Here is a 26,226-nt window from a genome sequence, read left to right on the forward strand (position 1 = left end):
TGCATATATCCTGGTGTGATTCGTGATGCAGGCCTGCAGCAGTCTTCCTCCTAGGTCAACAGAGCGGGGAGCCCAGGAGAGTACTTAGAAGGAAAGTGCACAGTGAATTCATTTCAGCATTTACAAATTGGCTTGAAAGAGTGTGGTCAGATGTCTAGTGAAGACTCAGCAGCAGATGGAACCAGGAAAGCTGAGCTAGGACTGGTGTGTGTGTGTGTGTGTGTGTGTGTGTGTGTGTGTGTGCGCACGCTTCAGAAATGTGATGTTTGCAGTTTCCCAATACAGGCAGACATCATCCATATCTTCTGGACTGGCATCTGCAGATCAATGCTTAGGCTGTACACAACATGCATTTAAAACAAATTTAAAGCACATAAGTTTTTCCCCAAAGAATCATGGGAAGTATAGTTTGTCAAGAGTGCTGGGAATTGTAACTCAGTGAGAGGTAAACTAGCACGACCATGACTCTCTGGGGAAATTTATGTGCTTTAAATGTATGATTATGCACATGCCCTTTGTCCTGGATCTTAGGCAAAACTTTCGGGTTTTCCTTAAAAATAATTTAAAAAAAGCTCAACAGCCTAGATTCTGGGAGAGCCAAACCATGTTGATTTTTCTTTTTTAGAAGGAGGGTCTGACAAGGACAATGTCCTTTCAAGCAAAGGTTAAAAAGGATGACCTTAACTTGTATACACTGGGTGGGTTTTTTCTGGGTCCCCCCCCTTGCTTTCTTGTGCAAGTTTGTCCTAGGACACATAATATTGCACAGAAAACGACTGCCTTATCCAAGCACAATGGTTCGGGAACACTGTCAAGGTTGGCAGCTCTAAAATTAGACCTGCCCGCTTTGTTTGGGTTGGCAGGCACGTGCGTGTGGCTCTCTCCCTCTTCTCTGGCAGTAAAGCGGAGCAGGGCAATTGGCAAGGATTCCTTTCCCCTCGGTGCGGTTGCGCCTGCTTTCTGAGCACAGGAGCAGGGCAGCAAGCTCACAGTCTGTGTATTGGAAGGTTCAGGACCAATAAAAGATCTTCATGCACAGTTAAACTATGGAACTCACTGCCACAGGAGGAGGAGGCCACCAACTTTAGCCTTTAAAATCACAATGGATAAAGTTATCAGTGGCTACCAGACACAGTTGGAGGCAGTTGCTTCTATGTGCCAGCTGCTGGAAGGCACAGGAGGGGGAAGCGGTCTTGTGTTCGGGTTCTGCTTGCCCGCTTCCCATAGGCATCTGTTTGGCCAGTGTGAGAACAGGAGGCTGGACTAGATGGGCCATTGGTCAGATCCAGCAGGCTCTTCTTATGTTCTCATGTGTGCTAGCTATTAGCACATTCGGTGGCCTGTCTGGCCCTGTTGGAAAATGCCCTGTGGTGCACCTTTCTCAGCCCCTGAACTCCGAGCATCCTCCAGTATGCACAGCTCTGGAAAAGGCATTTCCCTTCTTCTCCAGTGCGCTTCAGCAACATATATCAAATGATAAGGTAAAGGTAAAGGGACCCCTGACCATTAGGTCCACTCACGACCGACTCTGGGGTTGCGGCGCTCATCTCGCTTTATTGGCTGAGGGAGCCGGCGTTTGTCCACAGACAGCTTCCGGGTCATGTGGCCAGCATGACTAAGCCACTTCTGGCGAACCAGAGCAGCGCAAGGAAACGCTGTTTACATTCCCGCTGGAGCGGTACCTATTTATCTACTTGCACTTTGTGCTTTCGAACTGCTAGATTGGCAGAAGCTGGGACCGAACAATGGGAGCTCACCCCATCACGGGGATTCAAACCGCCAACCTTCTGATCAGCAAGTCCTAGGCTCTGTGGTTTAACCCACAGCGCCACCCACGTCCCTATATCAAATGATATATGCACACTAATCTTCTAGCATAACACAGCAAGAAGCATGAGACATCGTAGAGCTAATCTATGTATTTATTTACACACTATGTGCAGACAAAGGAATCATGGTGTCCTCTCTCTCCAGAGGTGTGTGTGTGCACGCACGCACGCGCGCTCGTGTGTGTGTGTGTGTAAAATCCAGGACATTTGCTTTAAAATGTAAAATTCCCCCCAGATGGGCATATAGGATACCTAAAAGAGGACATGTTCGGGAATTCTTGGGTGTACGGCAACCCTAGTATAGAGTATGTTAGTCCCAAAACCTTGAACTTGGTTGGCCCCGTAACAAATTGGGAGCCAGTCCAAATCCCGCAACCAAGGTGTTATGTGCGAGAGGTTTTTTTCCCCCACAAACAGCCTGGCCACTATGTTCTGCACCAGCTGCAACCTCCAGATTAACCCCAAGCATATTTGCATGTTATTCTTAAATTAATAGCTTGCAGAATGCAGGATGTCCATATGCGTACAACAAACTTTATTGACTATTGACAAGAGGAGGAGTCTCCGTTACAGAGCCACGGCTTCTGTGTCGCTGAATCCAGAGGCCCCTTCCTGTCTCATTCTCTTAGGCACAACCCACTTAAAGTCGTTGTGTCTTCACTGTAGCCCTAAACAGGCTGCATTGCAGTTGTCAACATTGCATGGACAACTGTGGTCAAGCACTGGAAAATTCACGGCTGGATTACCTCATAAGAAACGACAGGGTGGATATGGATTGTGTCTGATGTGGTTTGTACACCGCTTCTGAAACCAGTGGTGGATGTGCACTAGACCAAGAATAAAGCGGATTGTGCAGAAAACCCATTTCTTAATAACTGAGAGCAATCCACAAAATTGCAAGAGCAAACAACAACCTGGAAAATAAACAGTGTGGAAGCCTTTTCAATGACCAATACTAGTCAGTAACTGAGGGAGCTTCTAGACTCCCACTATTTTCTGGTGGGATTCAGTTGCACAGTGGCAAATTCAGGCTGCACTTGACTTGTACAACAAACCCGCTTCCCCAAAAGATCAGATTTTTGCAACAAGGAAAGTGATAGGTAAACACTTGCTTTGATGATGCAACATCATCTAACCTCCCTGCAAACCAATCAGAACTCATTAAATAGCTGACACCATCTAGCCTCCTTGCAAAAGAAAACCCTGGATGAATGCTCAATAAACAGTTTGTCTGGAAGTGCCCTTGGACTCCAGGGAAAATAATGGAATAATTACCCAGAAAAAGCAGCATTCTTCCTTGCACGGGAATTTATGAAGCTAGGGAGGAATTTTAAAGAGCCTGCAGAGCTTATGGCTTACAAGGCTTGTGAAGAATTAGTCTGCATGAAATTTGATACCCAGGCACCTTCAAATGGCTTGCCATGCTGCAAATTAATTTCATTTGTCCTGGGCTGCTGTGCAACACCATCTGTGCTACAGAAACCATTGATTTAGAGTTCCACCCACACATGGAAGCGGTGATTTCAATAGCAATTGCTGATCCATCATATGCAACAGCCTTTGGCCATGCCTATGTTAGGCTTTAAAAAGGCCCAATGGTCACAGGATCTGATATGGGAACAATGGGGTTGCGAGAAGCGTTGGGTGTGGGCCTAAGCGCCGCCACTTTTTTGACAGCAGGGATGATGCTGTTGTCTCCCAGAGAGAGTGCTCTGTCAACCTTCTGTATGCCAAATAAATAAGCTTATCTTCCCTGTAGGCAGGTGAGCGACACGAGAAATAGGTGGAAACTGATCATATAAGCTGAGCAGAGGGAGAGAGAGAGACTTTGCCAAAACGGGCTTTCAACAGACGCTCTTTTCTTTTGTCGGGTCCGTGGCTCTGGGTGGGTACTGCTTCAAAGCCAACCTACCACTAGCCCCACTCCTCACAGGAATCTGATACATGAGAGGCTGTACTGTATAGCATCAGATTATTGTCCAATCTAATCCAGTATTGTCTACTACTCTAAGTGGTTGAGATGTCAGGAATAGAGCCTGGGACCTTCTGCATGCAAATGATGTGCTCTTCCACTGAGCTATGGCCCCTTCCCTTGAAGTTGAGGCTTTCCAGAAAAACAACAAAAACCAGGTGCTATCTCTATCACGGTTGCCTAGTCCCATCATCTGCAACATATTTAGGTTTCCAGTTTTTCCACAGTATGACTTCTGAGACTCTAATGGGGCCAAGACATCAAATGAATATCACTACATTTCCATGCTGGGAGAATACCCTCTCCACATGCCTTTCTCCCTCTGCAATGATGTGTTTGCGAAGCAAGGTCACTTAAAAAAGAAAAAAGATTATTCAATGGTCCTTGAAAGAGCAGAGTAGTGCCAGAGAAGTATGCAGAGGAGAAGAGCCTTGCCACCTTTTGACCGTTCTGTTTTTGAAACAAAAGCCACACCAAACACTCTGATACCGCTTGAAAAAGTCATGGCTTCCCCCAAAGAATTCTGGGAGCTGCGGTTTGTTAAGGGTGCTGAGAGATGTCAGAAGCCCCAGTTTCCCCTCACAGAGCTACAATTTTCAGAGTGGTTTAACAATCAAGCCTTCTTTGCTGGGAAACAGTAGCTCTGTGGGACGAAGAGGGGATCTCCTAGCAACCTTTGGAGACTCACTGATCTGATTAGCGTTTCTGTGTGTGTTTACATATTACAAAAGAGAAAACCATTACACAATCATAAGATAACACTGCAAATAAACTATACCCCACCCCCCGCCTCCCAAAGATAAAGAAGATTCATGTCCCACCTTGCAATTCAAGGTGCAACAATATATGACAATACCATTCATATGAAGCTAATAAGCTGTCAAAAGCGTTATTTGAAACATAGGGTGTTGTCTTCCCCTTCTGTCACATTTTTGCAAAATTTCTGACTGGCAAATACCGGGGAAAATAATGATTTCCCCACAGAACCCAGGATCTCCACACCAATTTATATTTTGTTGGGACCACCCTGTCACGCTCCTGTGTATTTGTATATTCAATAATGGGAAACCAAATGGCTGCAAGGTGGTCTCTTTTCCATTGCCCCTCATCACCTGTGACCACAGATTTGACTAGTCACCTTTTTGGTTGAGCGTGATCCCATGAAGCTGCCACTTGGTGTGCAGTTGTCAAGAGGCAGACATGCCTGCGCGTGTGTGAACCACCTCCCTGTGTCATCTCAGCCTTTGCAGACATGGGCTGGAGAACCTGTGGCCTACCAGATGCTGTCGGGACTCCAACTCCCATGAGCCACATCCAGCATGACCAGCGGTCAACGGTTATGGAAGCTGTAGTCCACCAGCACCTGGAGAATAACATCTTCCCCGCCCCTATCAAATCAAATTATCTGTTCAAGGAAACAAACATTCTAAACCTCTGAAGCATATGGGATGTATATTGTTCTTTTAAGGAAATGCATTTAATGTTTCCTTTGGCCCTTTCCACAGGTATCTGACATCACAAGCAGACCACGCCGTACAACGAAGCAGATTGCTATTGTTATTTTAAACTGCTTTAGCCCAGAGCTTGGTATTGCTTGGGCTTCTATTTATGTATTTAATATATTCATTGTTGGTTTACTCTGGCTCATTTAAGTGAGAGGCCGTGCAAAGCCACCAGAAAGCCCAGAGCTTATGTGTTGTGAATACCAGCTCATGACTCTGCTATCTGCGCCTGTATGGTAGATTTAGAGCTTCATTCTTCAAATGAATCGTTTAGTTTCCCGAGGATAGATGAGTTTGGGAATAATCCATAGCTCCCTTCCAAGGTTTGGGAGCTGTTTGGGTGTTTCTCTGTGTTGTTGTTGTTGCTGCTGCTGCTTTTAAAACCATAATCAAACACTACCCAAAACTTACTTTGGAGTTAACATATTTAGGACCTGCCAGGTGATGTGCAATTTTTGTTTTGTTTTGTATCTGCAAGGCTTTAACTGTACTTAAGTGACGTTAGATAACAGCCGTCTAGCAGGTTTGGCTTAGCAAGGTGAAACATGACGACTCTAGAAGAAGCACACTGGTGTTTTGGGGTAGGGTCTTGGGGCACAGTCCAGCAGAATAAGCAGATGGGCCCTAGGAAATCTGTCTCCTGTTTTGAAGTAAATGAAAGAATGCATATTGCCAGTCTGAGTCTGGCAGCCTGGAATGGTCTCAGAGATAGGAGTGGTCACTCTCAGTAGGAATGTCCTTACTCTAAACCTCTTGTCAACTAGCTGCATGTGTACATAAAAATAAGTAGATACATTTATTATCCTTGGGGGAGGGAAGCCTACTGCCCTCCACGCTACCTTTCCTCACACCGCAGTTGCACTAACTCCTGATCATCGTGGTTGCTCTTTTCTGCCACTTCTCCAGCTCTGCACCACCCTCTGGAGTTGTGGCGGTCTGAATAGTACACAGTAATCCAGGTGTGGTTGCACCACAGATTTGCATAAAAGGACTATGATATTGGCAGTTCCCCACTTCCACTGGACCTGTTTCCTAATGACCTCACAGGAATATAGGAACCTGCCTTCTGTTGAGTAAGACTTGTGGTCCATGTAGACCAGCACTGTCAACGTGGACTGGGCTTCAGACAAGGAGTCCTATCTGGAGGTGCGGGGAATCGAACCTGAGACCTTCTGCATGCAAGCCAGATGCTCTACCACTGAGCTACAACACTTCTCCATCTCTAACCCTTCAAAGCAGCATTATAAGAGAGGGGGAGGCAGTGGGCAGGATTCCTGATGTTGAGGTTACAGAACCAGACTCTCTGTGGTTGACTGAAACACTGGTTGTCCTAAACACATTTCATAAACACTGCTAGCTACGTTTCTGAGAGAGAAGACATCACTCAGACCTCGTATAAAGCAATGCATGTGCCAACCTTCGTTTAATGATCTCTGCTAGCATCTCAATTAACTGAAGGCCTCCTAGGGGAGGAGAAAGTGTCAGGCGAAAGGATTTCAACCCACAGTAGACTTTAAACTATGCTGGCTTGAAAACATATTTTGCACCTGAAATGAAAAGTCAAAACGATACTCCTCCCCTTGCTGCGGACTGGAGTTCCTTTTTGTTTTTAATGGCACACACATGGAGAAATGGATCGGAGACAGGAAAAAGGTGTGGCGTCTCCTCTTGGAATCTGCTGCCCTCAAGCCCATCCTTCACATGGCTTTATAGTAAGGCAGGCCCTGACATAAATGAATGAATCAATCTCTATTTCCCTGACTCCCTCACCTAGTTCAAAGCATCTGTTTGCGGCACAATCATCCCGCATGCTACTCAGAAGTAAGTCCCACTGCATTCAGTGGGGCTTACTCCCAGGTAAGCAAGCGCAGGATGACTGCCTAAGGTGTACTAAACAAAGGACAGGCCTTCTTCCGGTGCTTAGGGAAGAATTTCAGCCAGGAAATTTAAAAGGCAGCTTGAACTAATAGTGCGCTCTCTCTCTCTCTCTCTCTCTCTCTCTCTGTGTGTGTGTGTGTGTGTAATAAAAAGCAGAAGACACACACAAATCAGCCTTAGAGAATATTACATCAGCTTGTCTCTCGGCTTTATTTAAAGCAGATGCCATCACATACAGCTCTGCAGTTAATCACCGTTAGTGGAAAATATGACTATAGCTTCAGCAGAGGGCAAGTGCATTTTTAAACAAAACCCATCCTTTTCCAGGGGAAGGAGGCTTGATCGCCTGTGGGCTGGAAGTGGCAAGTCTGTATAAAGTCGGAATGCTTCAGTTTACAAGATGGTCCATTAAGCCAGTATGTGGCAGAGCTATTTTTACACACCGGGCTCAACTGGGTGCTCTTGCCGACTCACCACAGTGCTTCAAGCTGGCAGGGAGAGTCAAGAGCAGCAGCAGTACATGAAAAGTGGCTCTTTAATTAACAGCATGCCTTTCAAGATTAATTATGGATGGCCATCTGTCATGGACGCTTTAGCTGAGATTCCTGCATTGCAGGAGGTTGGACTGGATCATCCTTAGGGTTTCTTCCATCTCTATATTTTATGTAGGGAATCTTAGGCCCAGAGGAGCCAAGCCCTCCAGCTTTCACTGTTTATACTGCAGTGGTACCTTGGAAGTTGAATGGCTTGGCTCCCAGACAAATCAGCTCCCGAACGCCGCAAACCCGGAAGTGAGCATTCCGGTTTGTGAATGTTTTTCGGAAGTCAAACGTTCACCGCGGCTTCCGATTGAGTGCCGGAAGCTCCTTCAGCCAGTTGGAAGCCGCACCTTGGTTTTTGAATAGTTTTGGAAGTCGAATGGACTCCCAGAATGGATTAAGTTCGAGAACCAAAGTACCACTGTATATAATAGCAATCCTTCCTGCGTTGTGACTTCCATACATAAAGTAGCATGTGTAAATGTCATGCAAATCTGTGTCCTCTCCTCTTCATACCCTTTTTGGGTACATGACCATCCTATTTGTAATGCTGATGGGGAGATGGAGCTTGGGGAGAAGGTATAGATCTCTGCCACAGTTCCTATAGCCAAGAATGTAAGCTTTGCTTACATACAGGACAGGCAAGGTATGGCTGATCGCCGAAGAATTGGTGCTTTTGAATTATGATGCTGGAGGAGACTCTTGAGAGTCCCATGGACTGCAAGAAGACCAAACCGATCCATTCTGAAGGAAATCAGCCCTGAGTGCTCACTGGAAGGACAGATCGTGAAGCTGAAGCTCCAATACTTTGGCCACCTCATGAGAAGCGAAGACTCCCTGGAAAAGACCCTGATGTTGGGAAAGATGGAGGGCACAAGGAGAAGGGGACGACAGAGGACAAGATGGTTGGACAGTGTTCTTGAAGCTACCAGCACGAGTTTGACCAAACTGTGGGAGGCAGTGGAAGACAGGAGTGCCTGGCGTGCTCTGGTCCATGGGGTCACGAAGAGTCGGACACGACTAAACAACAACAAAGGAAGGAAGGTGAACAGCTTCCCGATTGCTGTGTGGACTGTGGAGCTTCTGACACAGAGACACAGGGGAAAAACACGAGCCCCATTTCTTGAAGAGTCTGAGGAACGATCGACTCTAAATAGCATGACAAAAACTCCAGTGACAATTAGGCCATGAATCAAAAGTTCTTGCTGTTTGGTAGGTCAAATGACTTCCACGCTTCTCAGCGCCACGTAAAACACAACAGTGTTCCGTCTGTGCGAGAGGGAGACCTCTGGCTAATTCTGCAGCAGCCCTCTTTCCCCCATTGCTTCTCAGATTGTGTTTGGAGGGAAAATCCAAAGATATACAACAACAGCCTTTGTATGGCAGATAATTACCCCCCGGGTGCTTATCAAAGGTTGCAGTGTCTAGCACTGAGCGCAATGAATGAAGGAGGGTAGTTGTGTTTTGCTATTTTGCTTTTCCATTAAAAAATAAAAAGCTTATGTCTTGAGGCTTTGTATGTTTCAGATGTTGGATGCTGAAGAGGTCTTTTATGACATGGATAGGACTCCTCAGCCCCTGACCTCTGACCGCCTTCCTCCTATTTGTTAATTTTCTTCAAGACCTTTGGGAAGGAACTGTGTTTCTGAGTCTGTTTTGCACAGCAAAATACATATTCATTCATGCTAAGTACATACTCATTCATTAGAAAGGCGGTAGAGCTGGAGGAGGAGGAGGAAGTGACTCACTTTGAAATAAATATTTTACCTGCAATATGGTTTCTTTCAAAATCAAATCATTACTCTTCTTCATTCGCATTGTGTTACATTGGAGACACGTATTTGAAAGGTTAAATCCCACCCTTTAAAAATGCTACTGTTCATAAGAGGTTTGCATCTCTACTGTTAAATCAGTGCGCTGGAAGTAACCCTGCAAAGAAGAAGAAGAAGAAGAAGAAGAAGAAGAAGAAGAAGAAGAAGAAGAAGAATAGTAGTAGTTTGGATTTGATATCCCGCTTTATCACTACTCTAAGGAGTCTCAAACCACCTAACAATCTCCTTTCCCTTCCTCCCTCACAACAAACACTCTGTGAGGTGAGTGAGGCTGAGAGAGTTCAGAGAAGTGTGACTAGCCCAAGGTCACCCAGCAGCTGCAGGTGGAGGAGCAGGGAAGCGAACCCGGTTCACCAGATTATGAGTCCACCGCTCTTAACCACTACACCACACTGTAGTGAAGAGGTGCTCAACGATGTAGAGACACATTTGCCATCATATCATGTCATACTTGAAGACCGTTAGATGTCCATTGCTATGAAGTCAAAAAAGAATACCAAACAAAACAGGGTTCGAATCAAAGAATTGTAGAGTTGGAAGGGTCCCTGAGGAGCATCTAATCCAACCCCCTGCAATGCATGAATATGCAGCTGCCACCATACAGGATCGAACCTGCAACCTTGGCATTATCAGCACCACACTCTTAACCTACTGAGTTATCCTGAGGGGAGACTTAGGAGCTCTATTGGGTTCATACAGACATTTGGCCCGCATAGCCAAATAATGACTTGAAGCTAAATGCGTAGATTCAGTTAATTGAAAAATATTGGGCTTGAAATGATGTAGGTGATATAAAAGTTCTGTCTGTGGCTATGAGACACATTAATATTGGGTGGTGCTGTGGTCTAAACCACTGAGCTTCTTGGGCTTCCCAATCAGAAGGTTGGCAGTTCGAGTCCGCGCAACAGCGTGAGCTCCCGTTGCTCTGTCCTAGCTCCTGCCAACCTAGCAGTTCGAAAGCATGCCAGTGCAAGTAGATAACTAGGTACCGCTGTGGTGGGAAGGTAAACAACATTCCCATGCGCTCTGGCACTCGTCACAGTGTCCCATTGCACCAGCAGCGGTTTAGTCATGCTGGCCACATGACCCGGAAAGCTGTCTGTGGACAAACGCCGGCTCCCTCAGCCTGAAAGCGAGATGAGCGCCGCAACCCCATAGTCACCTTGGACTGAACTGTCCAGGGGTCCTTTACCTTTTACCTACATGGGGGATCAGATGTGGCACGTAGAAGCTTAAAAACAGTGTCTCCCCACACTATCTCCATGTAAATTCTTCAGGTTGTTAGTGTGAATTTCTCCTCAGAAACACATTTTTAATAATAATAATAATAATAATAATAATAATAATAATAATAATAATAATAATAATACCCTGCCCTCTGGGTGGCTTCCCACAGAATATAAAAAACAGAATATTAAAAAACACAGTGAAACATCTAACATTAAAAAGGTTTGAATAATGTATACATTTTTGCTAGCAATTTCTCATAATATAATACATTTTGTCTGTTCTTTTCACCAATTTTTAAATGCACATTTCCCCCTAATATATACGTCTTTGTAAACATTCCTTGTTTGGAGAACTGCATTGCAAAATTCAGACGTGTGCAATTTTGATGGAAGAATAAGCTGTGTTTCGGTTCTCATATGATTTTGGAAAGGGTGGATTTTATAAATTCAACTTTACTGTCTTCTACACAGACTGACAGCAGCTCTCCAGCATTCCTGGAAGTCTTCTCCTGCCATGTTTGCCGGAAATCTGGACCCACTTCTCTCTGGTCCAAGTCCAGTTTGAAGCGCTACCTGAAGGAAAAGTCTGAATTCTCCTGCAAGAAGAAATGACTAACAACAACCAAACATTCCTTGCATTGTAAACTGATCCCCTGGAATAGTCCAAGGCCTTTTGCACAGTCGTGATGCAACCCTGTGAGCTGACCGATGACTTGCATAGGCATCATATGACACATGCATATATTAGTCATCTGACATGTGTGTCATGTGGGCAGGCTCTGGAACTAGCCAGGGTGCTGTAGGGCTAGTATAGAAGCTGGGAACACTCTCTGGAAACACCCTTTAAACCTGAGAAAGTATTCTGGACCTGGCTCTTCTGGAGTTAGGCTTTCCGTTACACTATACTGAAGACGTCCATACTATGTAAGGGGACTCCTATTCTGAGGCCTTTTGTGGTGCATTATCTGAGTAAAGTGAGGTAATCCTTCAAGACTGACTCAGAGGACGCCTCCTGTTTATCACTATTTTGTGGGATTCAAGCAAGAAGGTTGGGTTTGCACAGGTAAACTGAATTAAAGGGCTCCGTCCCCCTAGTGCAGGAAATCCACTTTAAAAAAGAAGAATTGGAGTTTTTTCCAGTTTGGAAAGCGATGGGGATTGTCTTGAATGACTAACTGGAAGGCACATAACACCCCACAAGCAAATCAGGGATGAATACAGGACGAATCCTCATTCTTTGCCATATAACCCTGCAAACAAATCAGGATGAGTGCTCAATAAAGACTGGATAGTGTTGTGAGTTTGTGTGGGCCTAGGTCCCTCTTAATTCCTGGATCCAGCAAGGATTCAATTGTTGGACTAGCCAGGCCTAAGTAATGGCCTAAGTATGGGTCCTTAGAATAGAAGGGGAAGAAGAAAAGGGGAAGAAAAGGAGGCAGTGAAAGATTTTACTTTCTTGGGCTCCATGATCACTGCAGATGGTGACAGCAGTTACGAAATTAAAAGATGCCTGCTTCTTGGGAGGAAAGCAGTGACAAACCTAGACAGCATGTTAAAAAGCAGAGACATCACCTTGCCAACAAAGGTCCGTATAGTTAAAGCTATGGTTTTCCCAGTAGTGATGTATGGAAGTAAGAGCTGAACCATAAAGAAGGCTGGTTGCCAAAGAATTGATGCTTTTGAATTATGGTGTTGGAGGAGACTCTTGAGAGTCCCATGGACTGCAAGAAGACCAAACCTATCCATTTTTAAGGAAATCAGCCCTGAGTGCTCAATGGAAGGACAGATCCTGAAGCTGAGACTCCAATACTTTGGCCACCTCATGAGAAGAGAAGACTCCCTGGAAAAGACCCTGATGTTGGGAAAGATGGAGGGCACAAGGAGAAGGGGACGACAGAGGACGAGATGGTTGGACAGTGTTCTCGAAGCTACCAGCATGAGTTTGACCAAACTGCGGGAGGCAGTGGAAGACAGGAGTGCCTGGCATGCTCTGGTTCATGGGGTCACAAAGAGTTGGACACAACTAAACGACTAAACAGCAACAACATGGGTCCTTAAAGTAACAAAGGAAGTGGCTCCGTGCCAGAAGACAAATGGGTGGGCCCTCTTCCCTCAACTGGCTATCAGTTAGAAGGACAAGCTCTGTGTTCTGTGTGTGACCTAGGAGCAGCAGGAGGCAGGCAGAAGCCTGTGAAGGAGAGACATGCTTGATTTATGTTTGAATCCAAGGCTGTGGGGCTATTGGAGAAACAAGGCCTTAATGCTGCGAGCCCCGCCATCATAGGCTCAGGTTATATATGTGTGTGTAAACAAACCATATTTCACAAAGACACCACAGTCTCCGTTGTCCATCGTTCTGAGGAAACCAAACTCTGAGTAAGTGCCTGTAACCTCTGGAATCTTGCAACACTCAGAGATTGGGGTGGCTTGCAAAAATATAATCTAACCTCTGCTCATTTAGTAGGATGCCCTGAGTTAGCCTCCAACTTCAGCTATATGTCTTTTAGGGTTGTCATTAGGTAAGTCACACTCAGAATCGACCCAATGAAATCAATGGCCTTAAATTACTCCTACTCATTACTTTTCAGTGGGTCTACGCTGAGTAATGACTCAGGGTTTGAAAAAAACAACAACCCACAATCAGCAACGCTGGAGAGAAGTGCAAAAGTGCAGATGCAACCACTGTAAATAGACATAAATCAGGCTATGGAAAGTTGTATTTCTCACAAGAGATGTATACATTCTGAGTTATATATTTAATGTAATCATACACTTGCATCATAAACATCATTGCCAGGGTGGTCCAGAAGATAATATGTTGAGCGTTGCACCTAGAAGACTCTGCTGTTTGAATCCCACCCTGTTGCTTTGCTTTTTGGGTGGCCGTCAAATAGCAAAGATGGTGGTATGGCTCAGATGATTATGAGGCTAAAGATGCCTCTGAGGTTTTTAAAAAGTGACAGCAATGGAGCGGCCAAACTGGAGTTCCCAAGCAATCTGGGCACAGCTTTTGTCCAATATAGGAAAGTAAGAAAGAACAACATAGCACTCCCCACACACACACACAATACTGCCAAAGCCTTCCAAAGTGTTGTCACTTGCAACCAAGACACTAGATAGATCTTAACATTTCAGTCCTATACACAACCTACTTCCAAGTAAACATGCATTGGATTGTGTTGCAAATATTTCAGTCGAGCAGAAGACGAGGAGGATGTTGCTCCTGCTAGAGTGGCCTACCGGAAAAGAAGAGCACCTTAAATAATTTTGTACAAGAGGGAATTTCAGCTAGTGTCATGGAATCCACAGTGATTAAGGAAGGGGTCAGGAGAGAGGAGCCATTGTGGCCTTATGCCTTTGCCACATTGGGACATTTGAGCTCTGGTTCAGTGTCCAGTTTCCACAGGGCCTACTGTTAGTTAGGCACACTGAGATCTTGGCCTCAGGTGGACCAGAAAAGGAGGGAGATTTATGCACCTGCTCTGCTGTTTAGCACTCCAAAGATCACAGTTGCTGTTTTGCCATTCTGGGTCCCAAATCTTGGAAGTGGCCAGTGCCTCTGGGCAGAACCACTTGTATCCGAGGGATGAAGTACGGAGCAGGTCCAAAGCTATATAACCATGATAGCTGTGGAGAAGAAGGTCTCACGGTTTGGGCAACACCTGGCAGGAACGTAATTTGGAAGGCCCAAGGGCAAAGCCTATCCTTTGTAGTCTTCTCTCTTTATTTGTAGACCCAGTGGTGAAACAGGTGGTTTCTGACATATCTGAGGACATAGACCAGTACATAGCTGTCTATTGACCTAATGTGTGCAGTTTGGGGGTGCGGGTTCTGGGAAATAGGTAGAGGGGAAAATGACCTTGCCCCTTGCTTTATTTGAGGCAACCTTCCTCAAAGCTGGGAGCGAGAGGAAGTTGCCGTCACCGGGAAGTGTATGTTTCGGATTGGTTGGCAATTTTACTTCATTGTGTGAATTTTAACCACACTTTATATATTTTACAACAGGAAATCAAGAGGGGCAATCATTAAAAAGCCATCAAAAATGCTTTGGAGAGATGTTGAAGATATGCTCAGGGCTTTTTATTTTTTAGCCAGAACCTGCCAAAATTCAGTTAAGGCACCTCTCAGGTGTGCACCGTTGCCATTTTAAGAGCACAAGGGACGTGTTCATGGCGAGCTTTGGCACCCCTTTTTCTTAAAAAACAGGACTGGGTATACTACTATTTATAGGGTCCATTATATTGTTTTTCTGCACATATTTTAAATCTTCTTGCGTCACTAATGAAGGGGGCACATGGGAATCCTACAGAATTCCCATATGGGTCCCAACACAGACCTATCTACAGAATTACTGCTTATAAGCAAAGGAATTGCACATTCCCTTGCCACTTACAACTTTCTGGATCGGGTCTAACCGCCTTCTCCCTTATAAGATTTCTCATGAATATACCTCTGTTGTGGAAGCATTCACCGACCAGACCAGCGTAGTCTTGACATAGGGATCCTTTTTTTAATTGCCTTGGGATTTAGTAAACAAACAGCTGATTAGGAGTCAAGGAGTTAATGCCAAAACAACAGCTGCCTTTCAGAAAGGATTTACTAATATAGCAACTTGTAATCAACACAAGGTCGTCGCTAAAATTACCAGGCTGCTAAATAGCTTCCTCTTGGGGACAGGCCCTTGTTAGTGCAGGAGAATTTTTTAATTGTGTTGATGAAGATAGACACTTGGACAATCTCAGCAGGAGTTGAGCTCCCTAAGGGAGGGTGGATAACCAACTTCTAGGCCTCCACATATCCTCCAAGAGTAGCTGTTAATTACGTACAGGATCTCTTTTCTCAAGATAATCACCGTCATGATTTCAGGCGTGTTCATTCGCCCAATCCAAATCCCCCATAGTGTGCTTCAATGTGCCACAACATTCCTTCCCATTCACTTCAATAGGGAATGCACACAGTGGCGTAGCGTGGGTTGTCAGCACCCGGGGCAAGGCAAGTAATTTGTGCCCCCTAACCCATGGATTTGCGCCCCCTAACCCGTGGATTTGCGCCCCCTAACCCTAACCCCCAGATGTTGTGCCCGGTGCGGCCGTTCCCCCCTGCACCCCCCACGCTACGCCACTGAATGCACACAAAGCAGTGAAATTATTGGGACAGCAGGCAGCACTGCAGCAAGATGCATATAAAGTTCACAATATGGGACCAATAATATAATTGTAAAGTTGGAAGGGACCCTGAGGATCATCTAGTCCAACCCCCTGCAAAGCAGGAACATGCAGCTGCCCCCATACGTGGATCAAATCTGCAACCTCGGTGTCATTAGCACCACGCTCTAACCAACTGAGTTATATTCCTGGAACAGGCCGTGAAGCCACCAAATAAACCATGCTTTCTGGGTTCTTCCAGAATCCTGACAAAATCTAGCCAATCTCTAGCATAAACAGAAGGCTAGACTTGCCCCTTGCTATTATTTGTGCTGATGGTGGGTTGTGCACACTGTGATGTGATACCTGTCCAGAACTAAATGACCGCTCAGGAGATGTTTACCAGGATGTGCTAATTTTCATTTCCCTTTGAGTTCCCGAGAGCCAAAGGAGATGCTGGAGGGCAGAATTTACGGTGAAATTTTTCCATTAATGTCCTAAGCTATTTGCTTAGAGATGAGCAGACAGCAATGGACCCCTTCAAATGTCTCAGCCTGATCTCACTGAGCAGCCCTCCGCAGATTGGACAAACAAGTTATTATTCTCCATCCCCCCTGTTCAGAATTTCATATCCTCGAAACTCGCACACATCTGGGGAAATGGAATTCACCAGTAAACAAGGTCCTGGGAAGCATATATTGCCACGGCTCTGCAAGGACACAGCTCTGAATGGATTCTTTGAGTTTCAACGTGTTTGGCGACTTAGCTTCAGTAGCACATGCTGATTTATGATAACCTGGTTTTAATAGGCAGAATGTCTCTTGCACGAAGCAGCTTGAGTGTCCTCTTTATGCCGATTCCAATAAAATTAGGGAGGTGAAAACACACCAAGTTATCCTAACTGGAGGAATAGTACTGGGTTCACAGAGAGTTCTTGGTCTAATTTGAAACAACCCCAATCGAATGCTCCTTGAAGCAAGCAAAAGGGTCTTTAAAAAAAACACCTGATGAGTTTGCGTAGTTAGTTCGACCATTCCCAGTCTGCAAACCACAGATGGCTAAGAAGGACTGGTGTCGTTATTGTGTTGGATTCTCACGGCTGCCCCTGTACAATGCAGTAGGGTTAGGAACAAAACTAAGGACATAAGAGCTTGCTGAATCAGGCTGAGGGATCAGGCCGGACCAGCATCCTGTTCTCTCAGTGGCCACCAAGATGCCTGTGGGAAACCCGCAAGCTGGTCCCAAGCACTCTCCCCATAGTCATCATGGCTAGTAGCTGCTGACATCCCTCTCCTCCATGAATCTGTCTCAATCTCTTTTAAAGCCTCTCAAGTTGGACGCGGGTGGCGCTGTGGGTTAAACCACAGAGCCTAGGACTTGTTGATCAGAAGGTCAGCGGTTTGAATCCCCACGACAGGGTGAGCTCCCGTTGCTCAGTCCCTGCTCCTGCCAACCTAGCAGTTCGAAAGCATGTCAAAGTACAAGTAGTTAAATAGGTACCGCTCCGGCAGGAAGGTAAATGGCATTTCCGTGCGCTGCTCTGGTTCGCCAGAAGCAGCTCAGTCATGCTGGCCACATGACCCGGAAGCTGTATGCCGGCTCCCTCAGCCAATAAAGCGAGATGAGCGCCGCAACCCCAGAGTCGGCCACGACTGGACCTAATGGCCAGGGGTCCCTTTACCTTTACCTTTAAGTTGGTGGCCATCACTGTCGAGTTGCAGCTCGGCATCCAAAGAAAAATCAGTCTCACACCATGATAGGTTCGGGGGGGCTGTTGCAGCAGCCAGAAGAATGTTTGAAGGAGTTAAGCACGACATAGCTTTGTAGACGTTACCCCAGGCATGCAAAACCTTTACATCAATTTGAGGATGATTTTGAAAGAAGTGTCCAATTTTTTTCCAATCGTCTAACTCCCAATTTCCGTCCTGGGGGAACCACGGACAGTGAGTGTCCAGGGCTTTTATAAGGGACTTAAGGTCAGCTTTCCGAACAGCAAGGTTGTTACTGGCCAAAAGGAATTTAAGGTCTTTAAAAAAATTTTTCTGTGGTGCAGAGAGAGACTTTCCCATGATTGCAAGAGTTGCAAAAAGAGCAGGGAGCACTTACCGGAGGGATCCGTAGGAGGATGAGAGAGAGGCGCCTTTTTGCCCTGTCCGGGCGGAGATAAGTGCTGATAAGTCCGTAACGTAGTCCAGAATCACATTCACACGGGAGCTCTCACCGGGGATCCACTACGTGGATGAACGACGCGTCTGCAGCCCTTGCGGGGCGAGGTGAGAGCTGAACGTTGTACACACGGGAGCACTCACCAGGGATCCACTACGTGGATGAACGACGTGTTGGTGAGTGCTGAATAATGAAAAACAGGCAGTTTATTTATTTATTTATTTATTTATTTATTTATTTACGGCTATTAGCCCATAAAAAAAACAGGCAGTCACACGGGAGCACTCACCAGGGATCCACTACGTGGATGAACGACGTGTAGGTGAGTGCTGAATAATGAAAAACAACGTGAAGTCCGAAGGCAGTCACACGGGGCACCAATTGTCGAGTTGCAGCTCGGCATCCAAAGAAAAATCAGTCTCACACCATGATAGGTTCCGAAATATGGCTGCTCTAGGGCAAATGCAGCACAGCTTTTATTGTGTGAAATAGAAAGATACAAAAAATACAAGTCAAGCAATTTGTTCTAGCCAGCAGATAAAGACCTTGGTACTAGACCATGCGAGCGATCAGGCCATACTACGTTAACCAATCATATGGGACAGCACGAGCTGTTCACGCGCTATTCATGCTCCAAGGATGCTTCTAGCTATGAGATCACCCTGCAACAATAAGAACTTTGCTCATGCTCTCATGTACAAGCAATCATTTTCCCACACATCACGGCCACTTGTGGCAGAGAGTTCCAAGGTCTATCTACGCACCGTGTGAAAAAGTACTATCTTTGACCTGTCCTGAATCTTCAAACATTTAGCTCTACTGGATGTCCATGAGTTCTAGTATTATGAGAGAGGAAGAAAAACTGTTATCTGGTCACCTTCTCCGCACCAGAGGTGCACTGCGCCTGTGTGCGCACTCTGAATTACACAATGAAGGTGATGCAAGGGGTGTTTTCACCTGACTTGAGTTCCACAGTTTGCTATGTGCTGCTTGGAAGAAGTCCTTTCTCTCATCTGCCCTTGGTCTTCTTCCAACATTCAGCTTCACTGGGGGACCACAAGGTTATGAGAAGTGTTATGAGAAAGGGAGGAAAACTGAAATTAGTCATCAGAGGAAGACTTAGAGGAGTATGACTGGTTCACCACGCTGAAGTAGTGATCTTGGGCCCCTCCCAGCCTCTCAGCCTAGCCTACCTCACAGGATGTTGTGAGAATTAATTGATGGGGAAGAAGAAGAAGAAGAAGAAGAAGAAGAAGAAGAAGAAGAAGAAGAAGAAGAAGAGTAGTAGTAGTAGTAGTAGTAGTAGTAGTAGTAGTAGTAGTAGTTTGGACTTGATATCCCGCTTTATCACTAACTGAAGGAGTCTCAAACCAGCTAACTGTCCCTTCCTCCCCTACAACAAACACTCTGTGAGGTGAGGCTGAGAGACTTCAGAGAAGTGTGACTAGCCCAAGGTCACCCAGCAGCTGCAGGTGGAGGAGCGGAGACGCGAACCCAGTTCACCAGATTACGAGTCTTAACCACTACACCACACTGACAGAGGAGAATCATGGACACCACCTTTGAGCTCCTTGGAGAAAAAGGTGAGATATACCGGTAATCTGAATGTAATATATATATATAGCTAGGCAAGGCAGCAGAGGATGAGAAAGGTCTTTGTTTGAGATCCAGGAAAGACTTCCGCTTATCATCCTTGTCGGCCGGCCCAGGTTTTTGAAGCATTATGACCATCTGCAAAACCTGTAAGTGCTGCAAGACATGCTTGCCTCTAGTATACCACCTTTGATACTCTCTTTAAAAACTCATGCCTATCTCCAGCCTGAGTGTATGCAGAGTTTCTGAAAGAGGCTACTAATGTTAGGAAGTTTAAGAAGTTCAGTATAGGCAGGCACTGTTTGGCTGTTTCCTCTGTTGCTTCTCTCCTGACCTGCAAAATCCCAGCTGTTTACCAGTCCTAATCCACTCCTTGGCACTAACTAAAAGTATCAGACCAGGTGAGTTCTGCCAGATCATGTGGCGGCTTTGAGATGTGCAGAAGCATCCACTTGGGACTTCACTCGAGACCACCAGCCGTGTCTCACTGCTTCCCGGATCTGACCTGAAAGAAGCTTTTAAGTATGTGAGCTGAAAAAAAGGAATAAAATCGCCCCCGTTGCTTTTCATAAAAGAGCAAAGAATTCTTTATTCAGTTAAATAAATACATTCAAACACCTCAGCGTGGACAGTAACCTAGTGCATAATTCTTCGTAGGTCACATACACAAGTGGGACCCTATTTGGATGCAGCCTGGAGAGCCTTCCCAGCAAGAGAGCTCCACCAATGGGGTGCCACAACAAAGAAGGCCAGTGGTGGCTTGTACCTATTGGAACTAGTGGAGCAGGGTGTCAGGGAGCCAGCCAGCAATAAATCACACGGAGTATGTGAAGTTAACTCTTTATTAGCAAAAACAAGGCCTGCTCAGGAGAGCCAGGCCTAATGAGCACAGCATCTCTTCTCAGTAGGTCTGAAGGTAGAGGCTGAAGATCTCTGCCCTCCCACAGCTGCCTAAATCTCCTCCTCCTTCCCAAGCAATCTTAGACTCTGTCAACATGCCTGCCTCTGCTCATCCCTCTTCATACCAGTAGTGATGTATGGATGTATTTTCCCCACTAGTGATGTATGGAAGTGAGAGCTGGACCATAAAGAAGGCTGATCGCCACAGAATTGATGCTTTTGAATTATGGTGCTGGAGGAGACTCTTGAGAGTCCCATGGACTGCAAGAAGATCAAACCTATCCATTCTGAAGGAAATCAGCCCTGAGTGCTCACTGGAAGGACAGATCCTGAAGCTGAGGCGCCAATACTTTGGCCACCTCATGAGAAGAGAAGACTCCCTGGAAAAGACCCTGATGTTGGGAAAGATGGAGGGCACAAGGAGAAGGGGACGACAGAGGACAAGATGGTTGGACAGTGTTCTCGAAGCTACCAGCATGAGTTTGACTAAACTGCGGGAGGCAGTGGAAGACAGAAGTGCCTGGCGTGCTCTGGTCCATGGGGTCATGAAGAGTCAGACATGACTAAATGACTAAACAACAACAATAACTTCATGCCACTTCTGGTTCTCGGAAACCAGGGGGGAAGGGAGCTTGTTGCAGCAAGAGAGGGAGACACCCTGTCTTCTTGACCAGCAGGACTCATCTCCGATCCTTGGCCTCCTTCCTGTCCTGCTTCCACTTCTCCTTCTCCTTCTAGATGTCTCTCTGCCACAGACTCTCCCTGCTCACTAAGCCGTGTTGCCTCTTCAGCTTCCAACACCTCCTCCTCCTCCCAGTCTTCTCGCTTTTCTCCCTCTAACTACTCGTCGGTTATTGTCCCAACACCAGTGACCTGGCTCTGAGCCTTCTTCCCCTGTGGGTTCTCCAGCTGGTGTTTCTCACCATTCCTCTGTGTCCAGCCAGTTCATGACCCAGGGTGACCAAGAGAAGCTGGAGCCAACTCATTCTAGGTTTGTCCCCTTCCCTGTTGAGTTCTACCAAGGCAACACTGAGACTAAGGAGGAGGAACAGCCAGTACCACCTGCCAACACTGGTTGTAAGAAGGCAGGCAGCTGGGAGCTGGCTGGTCAGCCTGAGGTCAGTGGGGAAATCCCCCATTTGCCCTGAGGGATCAGTCATCACTGGATCTCTCCCTCAGACACCTCACCTCAGGTGGTAGAGGTATTCACAGGGGTGCCTCTGAAGTTAATCACAGTGCGTAAGTAGGCATTCCTTCATTATAATTTAAAATCTATTCCTCTTTAATGGATGCCTAGCCCTTTGTTAAGGGACGCGGGTGGCGCTGTGGTCTAAACCACAGAGCCCAGGGCTTGCCGATCAGAAGGTCGGCGGTTCAAATCCCTGCGACAGAGTGAGCTCCTGTTGCTCGGTCCCTGCTCCTGCCAATTCGAAAGCACATCAAAGTGCAAGTAGATAAATAGGTACTGCTCCGGTGGGAAGGTAAACGGCGTGCCGTGCGCTGCTCTGGTTTGCCAGAAGCAGCTTAGTCATGCTGGCCACATGCCCCGGAAGCTGTATGCCAGCTCCCGAGAGGTGAGCTCCGCAACCCCAGTCGTCCATGACTGGATCTAACGGTCAGGGGTCCCTTTAGCCCTTTGTTAGGGGTGCAGGTGGCGCTGTGGTCTGAACCACTGAGCCTCTTGGGCTTGCCAATCAGAAGGTCGCGGTTTGAATCCCTGCTACGGGGTGAGCTCCCGTTGCTCTGTTCCAGCTCCTGCCAACCTAGCAGTTTGAAAGTATGCCAAAAAGTGCAAGTAGATAAATAGGAACCGCTATGGCGGGAAGGTAAACAGTGTTTCCATGCGCTGCTCTGGTGTTGGTGTTCCATTTCGCCAGAAACAGCTTAGTCATGCTGTCCACATGACCCGGAAAAACTGTCTGCGGACAAACGCCGGCTCCCTCAGCCTGTAAAGTGAGATTAGCACCACAACCCCAGAGTCGTCCGCGACTGGACTTAACTGTCAGGGGTCCTTTACCTTTACCTTTAGCCCTTTGTTGAGAGCCCATAGCCTTACAAGTCAAGCAAAAGCAAACATAATTAAAATTAAATAAATTCCAAGTTTTAACAAATCAATAGCAGATACCACATTAGTACATTCGACTAAGTCCTTACTCAAAGCAGGCCCATTGAAATTAATGAATAAAAATTAGTCTTGCGTGTTAACTTTGATAGGTCTACTCTGAGTTGGACTGCCTATAAATGGATTGATTGCAGATGGAAACAAAAACGGATTGAGGGCTAACTAGGGGTATGGGTCCTAGGGCCCTAAGAAGTACAGGATTTCAAAGGCAAACAAACCTGAATTGCCCTCAGAAATAGAGAAGCCACAGCAGCTCTTTGAGAACCAATGAGATACAAGTGGAAGCTACACACAAATAAAAAAAGTTCTGATTTTTTTTTTAAAAAAGCAACTTTAAACGTACATTGAATTTACCATAAAGCTCACCACTGCCATTTAGGGTCACATTGTATATTGCACTTAAAACACACTTAAAACATTTTATTTGCAGCTGTATAACTGAGTCCATGATTCTAATATTTGGCCTCAGTTCGTATCCTAGCCCAAGTTATTCCAGCGCCTGTGCATAGCAACTCCCCCCCCCCCCGACTGTACATTTAAAACAGTATTGTACCACTTAAAACAGTCATAGCTCTTCCCCCAAAGAATCATGGGAACTGTAATTTGCTAAGGATGCTGGGATACCCCATTCCCTTCACAGAGCTACAATTTTTAAAACTGATGGTTAAAACCAGACTTTTCCGCTTATGGTGGTAGGGTTTTGGCAAGACACGGTCTTCCTCTCTCTCCCGAGTCTATGTCCTCAATGCTGCTTGTCCAGGAATCTCTTGTAACTAGGGCCTTGAATTGTGGTCTCCTGGCAGATGCCTAACCATGCTGAAATGTATTGCCAGCCCTTCTTCCATTGTATTTCTACTGACTTCAGCAAAAAGAAGCTATTGGAAGTGAGCAGATTTTGGGGATAAACTGCATTGACGTCTCCCAACCAAATGGAATCATTTGGTACACATTCAAGTTTGTTTACTGCTTGGGAACATCACACTCCCCTTCTGCAGTTAAAAGTGCTCAAAGATCTGACTCATCTGAGCGAAACAAGAATGAGGAAAAGACAAAGCAGGTTTTTATTATTATTATTTTTGAAAGTGGTATCAAGCAAACCGGTTTCCAGAATGTTACCGTTGCTGGAGGCATTAACGAATTCAGCACCAATATCCTGTCTGAACCATATAGGGCTGTTCATATAAAACCTCATGGAGGCGGCAAACGACAATAGCCTTTCATCACTTAAGGCTCTTAACAGCAAATGCTGTTTTGGATTTTATTTTTTAAAATCTAGTCAAAATAATTTCCCCTCAGCTTCCTCGGCACAGTTGTAAATCCTGTGCAGGTGGTACCAATTTGGAAAGGGACAAAATTACTTTGTGAATAAGTTTGGCATTCAAAAATTCATTTGCTTCCTTAAAAAAAGCCATTGTTGTTGTTGTTGTTAACCGAATTTGTTAGCTGCTATATATTGCCCAGGGCAGCCCAAAGCACCTTAGAACCAAACAGCAGAAAGTCCAATTCAGGGACAGGGAACTTGTGGTGACCCACATGTTGCTGGACTCCAACTGCCACCACCAGACCCAGCCAGAATAGCCAACGGCTCAGTATACCTAAGAAGCATCTCCACCTCCATTGTTCAGCCCAGACACTGAGGGTCCAGCGCCAAGGATCTTCTGGCGGTTCCCTCACTGTGAAAAGTGAGGTTACAGGGAACCAGGAAGAGGGCCTTCTCGGTAGTGGCGCCCGCCCTGTGGAACACCCTCCCATCAGGTGTCAAGGAAATAAGCAACTATCTGACTTTTAGAAAACATCTGAAAGCAGCCCTGTTGAAGGAAGTTTTTAATGTTTGATCTTTTATCGTGTTTTTAATGTGGTGCAACAGCCTCTGGAGGGCTATGGGCATCCGTACTCTAACTACTGTACCACACTCCTGTTTGAAGTTAAGGGCGTGCAAGGAAATATTTAGCCAGCTATTTTCAGATCAACACAAGATTCATACAGTGGTACCTCTGGTTATGAACTTAATTCGTTCCAGAGGTCTGTTCTTAAGCTGAAACCGTTCTTATCCTGAGGCACGCTTTTGCTAATGGGGCCTCCTGGTGCGCGATTTTCGTTCGCATCCTGGGGCAATGTTCGCAACCAGGAGCGGCTACCTCCGCGTTAGAGGAGCTCATAACCTGAAGCGTTTGTAACCAGAAGCGTTTGTAAACAGAGGTACCACTGTACATATTCCACCTCACTGGCCTTCCCTGTGTTCCTGACTTTCTACTTCACAAATCACTTTTCAATATCCACATCCAGTCCTTTATAGGCCAAGGTGATAGAATCACAGAATTGTGGAGTTGGAAGGGACGCTGAGATTTATCTAGTTCAGTGCTTCCTAACCTTTTTCTGACCATGGCCCCCTTCTGACCTTGTTTCCTTCCTGTGGCTTCCTTATGGGTGTAGCCAGGGGGGCAGCTGCCCCCCCTAAAAATGTAAAAATCAATACAAATCAATACAAACATGAGGTTCTTCGACTCCTCCAGCAAAAGCCTGCACCCCTAACAAAAATCCGGGCTACAGCCATACCCCGCCTTGTCCTACCGGTAGAAAGGTAGCTATTTAAATGTTTTGTTTGGAAACAGAACATACTTTATCTATCATTTTTATCATCTATACAAAATACAATTGCATAAAATGATAGCAACATAATGAAATATTGTTGAAGCAAAAAACATAGAATCATAGACTCATAGAGCTGGAACGGACCCCAAGGGTCATTTTTTTAGTGCAGCCCCCTGCAATGTAGGAATCTCAGCTAAAGTATCCGTGACAGATGACCATCCAACCTCTGCTTAGAAACCTCCAAGGAAGGTATTATAAAAAGTCAACAACACTTATTTGACACAGAGGGGAAACCTACAGATACAGTCCAAAAGGCACGTGGAGTTGTGTATATGTAGGAGAACTTTAAAAAGCAAAGGTGTATGTAAAAATGGATTGTTAACAGGTGAAAATCCAAAGTTATAATATATTAAATTAAAGGATTAAGACAAAAACAAAGAGGGAAAGGAATTGCTGAATTAACTAACAGAACTGGAATACAAAAAAGGGAGGTGTGAGGAGGTCAGGGAAGTAAGGAAATGAAATGTAAGGCATGGAAAGACTGATGTGTTTTTTAAGTGTTTTTTATCTTTTTTGTATTTTGTATTTTTTCCCCTTTTGTTTCTTTTTCTTTTCCCCCCTCTTTTTATTTATGTAATCCTTTCTTTGAAACTTTAATAAATATCATTTAAAAAAAAAAGAGAGAGAGAACTTTAAAAAGCAGGTGGCCCTCCTCACTGACCTGGTGCAAAAAGATCTTGTCATCTGGAGGAGCCCTGGCTGCCTAGATAAAAGACGATAGCCCCACACACCCTTACCTGGGAGTAAGGCCCACTGAACTCAGTGCGGCTTTCCTCTGAGTAGACACTTAGTTATTTACTAGATGCAAGTCAGCAGAACTTTGTTCAGTTGACGGCAAAAGTAGGAGGGCTCTTCGAAACAGGAAAAC

General features: G+C 45.6%; 1 long non-coding RNA gene across 1 annotated transcript; it reads right to left on the bottom strand.

Moving 5' to 3' along the window:
* Positions 1-10,998: 10,998 nt before the first annotated feature.
* Positions 10,999-15,302, bottom strand: LOC310702469. The gene is made up of 2 exons (XR_014523513.1): positions 15,232-15,302; positions 10,999-11,377 (listed from the first exon to the last, which is right to left on the bottom strand). It is a non-coding gene; the product is annotated as an uncharacterized lncRNA (long non-coding RNA).
* Between the last annotated feature and the right edge of the window lie 10,924 nt (positions 15,303-26,226).

The sequence above is a fragment of the Podarcis liolepis genome, assembly GCF_965112155.1.
Source record: "Podarcis liolepis genome assembly, chromosome: 3".
NCBI classification, from domain to species: domain Eukaryota; kingdom Metazoa; phylum Chordata; class Lepidosauria; order Squamata; family Lacertidae; genus Podarcis; species Podarcis liolepis.